At 50.3% G+C, this 10,693-nt stretch overlaps 1 long non-coding RNA gene across 1 annotated transcript in view; it reads left to right on the top strand.

Annotated features, from left to right (window-relative positions):
• Window positions 1-7,699: 7,699 nt before the first annotated feature.
• The window catches only part of LOC144670196 (uncharacterized), a 107,498-nt gene continuing 104,504 nt past the window's right edge, over window positions 7,700-10,693 (top strand). Inside the window, exon 1 of the long non-coding RNA XR_013573840.1 lies at window positions 7,700-7,750. This is a non-coding gene — a long non-coding RNA (uncharacterized LOC144670196). The remainder of the gene's footprint in view (window positions 7,751-10,693) is intronic.

The raw sequence follows: 10,693 nt of genomic DNA, 5'->3' as shown, positions 1-10,693 counted from the left end.
TGGCCTGGAGGTTGACCAGGCACGGCTTTAGAGCCAGTGTCACTGCCCTACCTTGCGGCCTAATCCCCTGTTCCTCCTCCAGTCAGGAGGGACTTTTCACACGCTTCTCTCTTAACCCCCTTCCACCTCTACCATTATCCAAAGTCCTTAAAGAGGCTCATTCTTTTCCTGCAGTAAGGGTTTTCACCCAAAACATTAACCTGTTGCCCTATATTGCAGACAGGCAGGCTTGCTGTGTGCTGCCAACACGTTCCAATTGGCTTAGAGTACAAGAGCAACAAGGTTATGTTGAACACAGTGAACATGAGCAAGCTTGAAGATTGTGCATTGAATATGCAGGGCTTGGCTATAACCACACCACATAAAGCTTCCCCATCCACAACCTGCTGTCTGTCAGCAACAAATCTGCTTCTCTCGTGTTCCTTTGGGGCTGTAACTTAAAACCTGATGACCTTAATCCCGAACATTTATTTATTTACTTTTTTTTAAAGAAAATCATGCTTTCCTTTCTGATAATTCTAAGTTGTGCCTGATCAAGAGTGAACCTCAAGCTGCCTGTTAGTAAAAAAGAACAGCAGATTATTTACGACAGGTTTGCTCAACTCCCAGCGACAGGGCATTGAGTTCAATCCAGTCGGCATCTGAACTCTGTTAACCTCAAATCCTGGTTGGGCCAACAGACGGAATCTGACAGTGAAACACCAACCTCCTAACAAGAAAACCACCCATTTAAGTGACTGTCGGTGTTTGTTGTTCTTATTGAGCAGACGCATTATATAGGGGGAAAATATTGCAGAGACAATGAGGCAGATGAGGTTAAGTGGCCTAAGCCTCCAGCAGACTCTGGCCCTCTCTTCCACCCCCAGAGCTAACAGTGAGAGGACACTGAAGTCTGAATCTTACAAGGGGGAAAAAAAATAAACTCTTCCAACAATTCATAGAATATAGGGCACTGGTTTGGCCTCAGCTGGAGTATCGCATCCAGTTCTGGGGCACCACACTTTAGGAAGGATGTGAAGGCGTTGGAGAGAGGGCAGAGGAGATTTACGAGAATGGTTCCAGGGATGAGGAACTTCAGTTATGAAGGTAGGTTGGAGAAGCTGGGGCTGTTTTCCTTGGAGAAGAGAAGGTTAAGAGGAGATTTGGTAAGAGGTGTTCAATACCAGGAGGGGTCCACACGGAGTAGGTAGGGAGAGACTGTACCCACTGGAAGGATCGAGAACAGGAGGGCCCAGAGTTAAAGCGACTGGGCAAAAGAAGCAAAAGTGATATGAGAAGAAAACTTTTTCACGCAGCGAGTGGTTAGGGTTAGGGTCTGGAATGCGCTGCCAGAGAGTGTGGCGGGGGCAGGTTCAATCGAGAGGGAATTAGGGCTGTGATTTCACAAGGGGGAACGTGCAGGGTTAGGGGGAGGAGAGGCACTCGGTGAGCTGCACAATCGGAGAGACGGCGCAGACACGACGGGCCGAATGGCCTCCTTCTGCACTGTAACCATTCTGTAAACGGCCCCCCACCACCCCACTCCGATTAACCCTGACTGCTTCCACTGGTCTCTGGGCTGCAGGAACACTCGCAAAACGGCTGTCCCGCTCACCGCCAGAACACGTCAAGTGGTGGCAAAGGGCTGCCCGAACCATTCCGATACCACTGGACACGGTCGCACTAAGAAGCAGAACACTTACTATTTGCGTTGCCCGGTTTTGCAAACGCCAGAGGAGTAAACAAAAACGGTTGAGAAGTGGCAACTGGCACCATGGAAGTTAATCAGTATTTACTGATGATTGTGCAAGTCAGGCCCACCTTGTAACCATGGAGACACATGTGGAGACACAAGGCCCTGGTGTTCAATATAGCCTATAGGACATCAATAACCAGCGCGGCTGCAGGTTGTTGTTTAAAACGTGGAACGTGCGAAGCAGTAATTTATATCTGTTCTCTGGTTTTAGTTACATTACCTGTCAGCACCTCACACCTGGGTGGTCTTTCAACCTCCCCTAATATTACTCTCTCTGGCTCTGGCCGATGTCTGTACTCTTACCCCTCAGTACACTTCTGTGACGCACCTTGCAATGTTGGTCTGTGTTTAAGGCGCTATATAAACGTCCATTGTTGCAAACGATGGCCTCCCTTGAGTGGCATTGTGCATTTTAAACCGAGGAAAGATAGTACTGGAGCTTTTATCAGTTCTCCTTTGTTTTTTTTTAAATTCATTCTTTCACAGGGGGTGTGGGCCTCTCTGACCAGGCCCAGCATTTGTTGCCCATCCCTAATCGCCCCTTGAACTGAGTGTCTCGCTCGGCCTATGTCAGAGGGGGGCAGTTAAGAGTCAACCACGTCGCTGTGGGGTCTGGTGTCACGTGTCGGCCCAGACCGGGTAAAGATGGCAGATTTCCTTCCCCTAAAGGGGCACCGGTGAAACACGTGGGTTTTTTGACGACGATCGTTGTTATGGTCACCATCACTGAGACTCGCTTTCAATTCCAGGTTTATGAATTGAATTTAAGTTCCACCAGCTGCCGTGGTAGGATTTGAACCCCGTGTCCCCTGGGCTACTCCGGGTGAGTAGCCCAGTGACACTACTACCGCGGCTCAACTGCGTTAAACTCTTTGGAAGCCATGTGTTGAGCTCCATCTCAGTCCCCATGCAGTGCGTGGCACTTACCAATAACAGGCATCAATAATACCAGCTACCGTACCGAAATTTTCATCTCATCGGATGAGACAGCTGTTCAGGCGCTAGGCACCAGCTTTATGTGCCACTATGTGGTATACAGAGTGCTCTGAATTGGCGCAATGGTGGCAAATTGACACCAATCCTGTTGCCACAGATTTAGTTTATCAATCCCGTGTGCGGCACACCTTACACCAAAGGTGGACAGGCACGGGATTTCCGGCGAAACCAAATGATTTAAGGAGCTGAGACGACAGGGCGTACAGCTACGCCAAAGGGCCATTCTGCCCTTTGTGCCCTTGCTAGCTCTTCAGTTGGAGCTGTTGACGTTTATGCCTAGTTTCTCCGACTTTCCCTGTCCTTTTGTTGTTGCTTTTCTGTTCTGTATCCAATTGCCCGATTTAGTCTCTGCCCTACTCTAATGGCCTCCTGTGGTGGAACATTCCATGTTCCAGTTCTTCTGTATCAAATCGCCTTCTAACCACCCCTTACTCTCATGACCCTCAGTCCCTGCCCCCTCATTACCCATTCACCAATCACTTGAAATAATCCTTTGCCGTGGATACTCTCAAAATCCTTCATCGTTTTCCAGATCACTGTTACATCTTTAATCTTCCCTGTTCCAACCCCAATTATCCCAAACTCCTCCTCCCTGGCAATCTGGTGGCTCCATTATCCGACAATGTGATGCCCGGAACTGTGTGTAATTGTCCAGCTGTGGTTATTAATCACGCTCCTTGACCAGTTCAACAACGCTTCCCAACGTTCATATTCAGCGACCTTCCATATAAAAAAACCACCGACCCTACCTGCTCTCCCACCATTAAAAAGCACCAATTTCAAAAACGTAGGGGAACACCAGGGAGGCCGTTCAGCCCATTGAGTCTGTTCCACCATCCAATGGGATCGAGGCTGATCTGCAACCATGTCCCTTAACACCTTCGGATAACAAAAATCCATCAATCTCAGATTTAAAATTAATTAGTCTGGCATCGGTTGCCATTTGTGGGAGAGAGTTTCCAAACTTCTCCCACCCTTTGGGTGTGGAAGTGTTTCCTAATCTCACTCCTGAAAGGTCTGGCTCTCATTTTTAGACTCTGTCCCCCTAGTCCTAGACTCACCGACCAGTGGGAATAGTTTCCCTCTATCTACTCCTCTTAATCTCTTGAAAACTTCCAACCAATCACCTCTTGACCTTCTAAACTCTAGGGAATACAACCCTAGTTTGAGTAATCTCTCCTTGTAATTTAACTCTTGGGAGTCCAGGTATCGTTCTGGTGAATCTACACTGCGCTCCCTCCAAGGTCGATATATCCTTCCTAAGGTGTGGTGCCCAGAGCTGCTCCCTGGAACTCCAGGTGGGGGTCTACCCAGGGCTTTTCTATGGGTCTGGAGTCATTTTCAATTTGGCAACAAGTGGGGTGCCACAGGGATCAGTGCTGGGGCCTCAACTGCTTACAATCTATGCTGATGACTTGGGTGAAGGTATTGCAGCCAAATTTACTGCCAATAGAAAGATAGGTGGGAAAGCAAGTAGTGAGGAGGGCACAGCGTTTGCAAAGGGATTATAGATAGGTTAAGTGAGTGGGCAAATATTTGGCAGAGCCTTAATGTGGAAAAATATGCACTGTGGTAGGAAGAATAGAAAAGCGCAATCTTATTTAAATGGAGAGAGACTGCAGAATGCTGCAGTGCAGAGGGATCTGGGTGTCCTTGTGCATGAATCGCAAAAAAGTTAGCGTGTAGGTACAGCAAGTGATTAGGAAGGCAAATGGAATGCTGACCTCTATCGCAAGGGGAATGGAGTATAGAAATAGTGAAGTCTTGCTACAACTGTACAGGGCATTGGTGGGGTCGCACCTGGAGTACTGTGTACAGTTTTGATATCCTTACTTAAGGAGGGATATACTTGCATTTGGAGGTGGTTCAGAGCAGGTTCACCAGGCTGATTCCTGGGAAGAATGAGTTATCTTGTGAGGGAAAGGCTGTGCGTATAATTCATGGGAGTTCAGAAAAATGAGCATTGGTCTTGATAAAATATGTAAGCTTCTGAGGGGGGCTTGACAGGGTGGATGCTGAGAAAATGTTTCCCCTCGAGGGTGAATCTAAAACCGGGGGGCAATTTCAGAATAAGGGGGTCGGACCCCTTTTAAGACGGCGGCGAGGGGGGGGAAGTTATTCTGTGAGGGCCGTGAATGGAAATTCTCTACCCCCAAAGAGCAGTGGAGGCTGGGATAGCTGAGGCTGAGATGGGCAGATTCTTGAAGTTAAGGATTTTGTTGGGGGGCGTTGGCAGGCAGGAATGTGGAGTGGAAGCTAGTGTCACGCCAGCCAAGATCTGACCAAATGGTGGAGCGGGCTCGAGGGGCCGAATGGCCTCCTTATGTTCGAACATACGGGAACAGACTGGATGAGGACAGCAGATTTCCTCTGCCGATTGGCGTCGGTGAATCAGGTTTACCACAATCCAGTAGTTTCACAGTCACCGTTACCGGGACTAGTATTTAAATTCCCCAGCTGCCTTTGGCGGGATTTGATCTTGTGTTCCTGGGTCATCAGTCCAGACCTCTGGATTGCTCGTCCGGTAATATAACCAACTCTGGTACCGAGACCAGACATATCCCTACTTCAGTTCGTGATTCAGGTTTCTCGACTCTCATCAATGGTTTTCGTACGTACACACTGTAGGTCTGATCCAATTATCCCACAGTGCCCTTTATCCCTTTTCCTTAACACTACTATCCACCCTGACGTAGGACTTGCTATAAAAACAAAAAACTGTGGATGCTAAAAATCCAAAACAAAAACAGAAACAGAAATACCTGGAAAAACACGGCAAGTCTGGCTGGAAAAACTCAGCAAGTCTGGCAGCATCGGCGGAGAAGAGCACAGTTGACGTTTCGAGTCCTCAGTCATGACTGAGGACTCGAAACATCGACTGTGCTCTTCTCCGCCGATGCTGCCAGACTTGCTGAGTTTTTCCGGGTATTTCTGTTTAGGACTTGCTATGCTCTATTCCTTCAAAGTGTCTTGACCTGTCTTGCCTGTTTGCTGCACTGAACTCCACGCCTACATTCTCTTCTCCCTCCTCCACACGTACTGCTGAACACAAAAAAGATTTTCTTACTGTCCTGCGAAAACAAAAATAAAACAGCTGAAAGCCAACCGTGCTCCAATTCAGGTCAACCCCCCCTCACCTTTGCCGACACACCCTACATCTCAAGCCTGCCTAGAATTATCTCAAGCTCATTCATTTCAAACCTCAAAACTTCGCACGCGGTTACGTTTGTCCGTCACCTGCAGCTCAGTGGGCAGCGCTCGCCCGAGTTAGGAGGGCATGCCTTCCGAGGCTTACGTGAGCACAAAATACAGGATGACACTCCCAAGCGCCAGTACTTCTTATTTTGTTCATGGGATGTGGGCATCATGGACAAGGCCCAGCATCTGTCGTCCATCCCTAATTGCCCTTGAACTGAGTGGCTTGCTGGGGCCATTTCAGAGGGGCAGTTAAGGCTCCACCACATTGCTCTGTGAGGAGAGTCCAAGGTTGGGGGGAAAGAGATGGAGAGGTTTAGGGAGGGAATTCCAGAGCTTAGTCCCCAGGTAGCTGAAGGCACGGCCGCCAATGGTGGAGCGATGGAAATCGGGGGGGTGGTCAAGAGAACAGAATTGGAGTGGAGGTTGTGGAGGGTTGAGGGGCTGGAGGACGTTACAGTGATAGGGAGAGTTGTAGGAGCTGGAGTCACATGTAGGCACAGCACCGGGTAAGGATGGCAGATTTCCTTATTTCCACACGAGTGAACCAGATGGTTTTTTTTTTACAACAAATCGATGGTGCACTTCATGGTCACCATTACCGAGACTTTTATATTCCAGTTTTTTTTTCTAAAATTGACTTGGAATTTAAATTCCACCAGCTACCCACGGTGAGATTTGAACCCACATCCCCAAAGCATGAGCCTGGGGTCTCTGGATTACTAGTCCAGTGGCATTACCATGGCACCAACACCGTCTCCTTCCCGAGGGCAGAGGCTGGCTGCATCGTCAGAGGTTCCACCTTTCGGATGAGGCATTAAACTGAGGTGCCCTCGTGAGGCAGGCATGAACAGATGGAGGATGAACAGGGCAGTCCTTCACCACCCCCCCCTCCCCCCCACCCCCCCCCCCCCCAGTGTCCTGGGCCATAATCATCCCTCAGCCAACATGACAAACAGATAATCTGCTCATTATCACAGTTTATGGGAGCTTGCTGTGAGCAAATTGGTTGCTACATTTCCTACATGACAAGAATGACCACGCTCCTAAAGTGCATTGGCTGCGAAGCACTTTGGGATGCCCTGAGATGGTGAAAGGCAACATATAAATGCAAGTTTTAAAAAAAAACTTATCAGCAAACTGCACCTCACTTGGAATCAGAAGAGTAGCATCAACAGGCCCTGCCCGGTATCAGAATGGCCGACACAAAGGGGAAGCAAAATAAGACGGTGAGCCATTAACTGAGCAATAGGAATACTTCTATATAGCATTGCAAAGGTAGTTTAATGTCATAAGGCAGAAGGTTTAGAGAAAGATTTGACATTAGCCAATTTGGAATTAGGGACAGGTGACCAAAAGGTTGGTTTTAAGGAGAGTGGGGGTGGGGGGTGAAGAGAGAGAGAGAGAGATGGAGAGGTTTAGGGAGGGAATTCCAGAGCTTAGTCCCCAGGCAGCTGAAGGCACGGCCGCCAATGGTGAAGCGATGGAAATCGGGGGAAGTTCAAGAGAGCAGAATTGGAGTGGAGATCGCAGAGGGTTGTGGGGCTTGAGGATGTTACAGTGATAGGGAGTGTTGTAGGAGCTGGAGGGTACAGTGATAAGGGAGGGTTTTAGGGGCTGGAGATTGTTACAGAGATAGGGAGGATTGTAAGGGCTGGTGGAGGTTAGAGACTTGGAGAGTTATAGGGGCAAGAGGAGGTTACAGAGATAGGGAGGGTTGTAGGGGGTTACAAAGATAGGGAGGGTTGTAGGGGCTGGAGGAGGTTATGGAGATAGGGAGGGTTGTAGGGGCTGGAAGAGGTTAGAGATAGAGGGTTGTAAGGGGTTACAGAGATAGGGAGGGTCGTAGGGACTGGAGGAGGTTATGGAGATAGGGAGGGTTGTAGGGGCTGGAGGAGGTTACAGAGATTGGGAGGGTTGTAGGGAGTGGAAGAGGTTACAGAGATTGGGAGGGTTGTAGGGGCTGGAGAAGGTTATGGAGATAGGGAGGGTTGTAGGGGCTGGAAGAGGTTACAGAGTTAGGGAGGGTTGTAGGGGCTGGAGGAGGTTACAGAATTAGGGAGGGTTGTAGGGGCTGGAGGAGGTTACAGAGATTGGGAGGGTTGTAGGGAGTGGAAGAGGTTACAGAGATTGGGAGGGTTGTAGGGGCTGGAGAAGGTTATGGAGATAGGGAGGGTTGTAGGGGCTAGAAGAGGTTACAGAGATAGGGAGGGTTGTAGGGGCTGGAGGAGGTTACAGAGAATGGGAGGGTTGTAGGGGCTGGAGGAGGTTACAGAGATAGGGAGAGTTGTAGGGGCTGGAGGAGGTTACAGAGATTGGGAGAGTTGTAGGGGCTGGAGGAGGTTACAGAGATTGGGAGGGTTGTAGGGGCTGGAGGAGGTTACAGAGATTGGGAGGGTTGTAGGGGCTGGAGGAGGTTACAGAGAATGGGAGGGTTGTAGGGGCTGGAGGAGGTTACAGAGATAGGGAGAGTTGTAGGGGCTGGAGGAGGTTACAGAGATAGGGAGGGTCGTAGGGGCTGGAGGAGGTTACAGAGATAGGGAGGGTCGTAGGGGCTGGAGGAGGTTACAGAGACAGGGAGGGTTGTAAGAGGTTACAGAGATAGGGAGGGTCGTAGGGACTGGAGGAGGTTATGGAGATAGGGAGGGTTGTAGGGGCTGGAGGAGCTTACAGAGATAGGGAGGGTTGTAGGGAGTGGAAGAGGTTACAGAGATTGGGAGGGTTGTCGGGGCTGGAGAAGGTTATGGAGATAGGGAGGGTTGTAGGGGCTGGAAGAGGTTACAGAGTTAGGGAGGGTTGTAGGGGCTGGAGGAGGTTACAGAGATAGGGAGGGTTGTAGGGGCTGGAGGAGGTTACAGAGATAGGGAGGGTTGTAGGGGCTGGAGGAGGTTACAGAGATAGGGAGGGTTGTAGGGGCTGGAGGAGGTTACAGAGATAGGGAGAGTTGTAGGAGCTGGAGGAGGTTACAGAGATAGGGAGGGTTGTAGGGGCTGGAGGAGGTTACAGAGATTGGGAGAGTTGTAGGGACTGGAGGAGGTTACAGAGATAGGGAGGGTTGTAGGGGCTGGAGGAGGTTACAGAGATAGGGAGGGTTGTAGGGGCTGGAGGAGGTTACAGAGATAGGGAGGGTTGTAGGGGCTGGAGGAGGTTACAGAGATAGGGAGGGTTGTAGGGGCTGGAGGAGGTTACAGATATTGGGAGGGTTGTAGGGGCTGGAGGAGGTTACAGAGATAGGGAGGGGTGTAGGGGCTGGAGGAGGTTACGGAGATTGGGAGGGTTGTAGGGGATGGAGGAGGTTACAGAGATTGGGAGGGTTGTAGGGGCTGGAGGAGGTTACAGAGATAGGGAGAGTTGTAGGGGCTGGAGGAGGTTACAGAGATAGGGAGGGGTGTAGGGGCTGGAGGAGGTTACAGAGATTGGGAGGGTTGTAGGGGATGGAGGAGGTTACAGAGATCGGGAGGGTTGTAGGGGCTGGAGGAGGTTACAGAGATAGGGAGGGTTGTAGGGGCTGGAGGAGGTTACAGAGATTGGGAGGGTTGTAGGGGCTGGAGGAGGTTACAGAGATAGGGAGGGGTGTAGGGGCTGGAGGAGGTTACAGAGATTGGGAGGGTTGTAGGGGATGGAGGAGGTTACAGAGATCGGGAGGGTTGTAGGGGCTGGAGGAGGTTACAGAGGTAGGGAGGGGTGTAGGGGCTGGAGGGGGTTACAGAGATAGGGAGGGGTGTAGGGGCTGGAGGAGGTTACAGAGATAGGGAGGGGTGTAGGGGCTGGAGGGGGTTACAGAGATTGGGAGGGTTGTAGGGGCTGGAGGAGGTTACAGAGATAGGGAGGGTTGTAGGGGCTGGAGGAGGTTACAGAGATTGGGAGGGTTGTAGGGGCTGGAGGAGGTTACAGAGATAGGGAGGGGTGTAGGGGCTGGAGGAGGTTACAGAGATTGGGAGGGTTGTAGGGGATGGAGGAGGTTACAGAGATCGGGAGGGTTGTAGGGGCTGGAGGAGGTTACAGAGATAGGGAGGGATGTAGGGGCTGGAGGGGGTTACAGAGATAGGGAGGGGTGTAGGGGCTGGAGGAGGTTACAGAGATTGGGAGGGGTCAAAGCCATGGAACAATTTGAAAACATGCATGAGAATTTTAAAATCGAGGTGTTGCTTAACCAGGAGCCAATATAGGTCAGTGAGCACAGGGCGTGATGTGTGAATGGGATTTGGTGCCTTCTTGGACGTGGGTAGCCGAGCTTTGAATTAAAACAAAACCAGGTAATGCTGGAGAAACTCAGATCTGACAGCATTTGTCAGGCCTGCTGAGTTTTTCCAACATTTTGTTTTTATTTCAGGTTACCAGCATCCGCAGTATTTTGCTTTTATCTTAGAGCTTTGAATGGCTTCAGTTTTAGAGGGTAAGACCATGGGAGCAGCAATTGGAATGGTCAAGTCTAGAAGTAACATGGGCACAGACGAGGGCTGCAGCAGCAGTGGAGCTGAGGCAGGGCGGAGTCCGATTTTAATCGAGGCCCGAGGTGGGTGGGGCAAGGCGAGATACTGAAAGGGAAGCAAGTGCCAGAGGTGTAAGGGAACAGAGCAAGGCGCGATTTGGTGATGAGAGGCACACCACCACCACGACAGTCTGGACAGGCTAAGTGGAGGAAGGTATCGCCAGGTGAAAGGGGGCTTCATTTCGGGAGAAGGTATCATCATCCGTCAACCACATTCCCATTAAGCCCATGATTTGATGCAATTCACAGAATCACAGAGTACAGAAGAGGCCCTT

This window comes from Cetorhinus maximus, chromosome 31, assembly GCF_964194155.1.
Source record: "Cetorhinus maximus chromosome 31, sCetMax3.hap1.1, whole genome shotgun sequence".
Classification (NCBI taxonomy): domain Eukaryota; kingdom Metazoa; phylum Chordata; class Chondrichthyes; order Lamniformes; family Cetorhinidae; genus Cetorhinus; species Cetorhinus maximus.
Note: the sequence above shows the minus strand (reverse complement) of the source record. Positions and strands in the feature narration are given on the sequence as shown.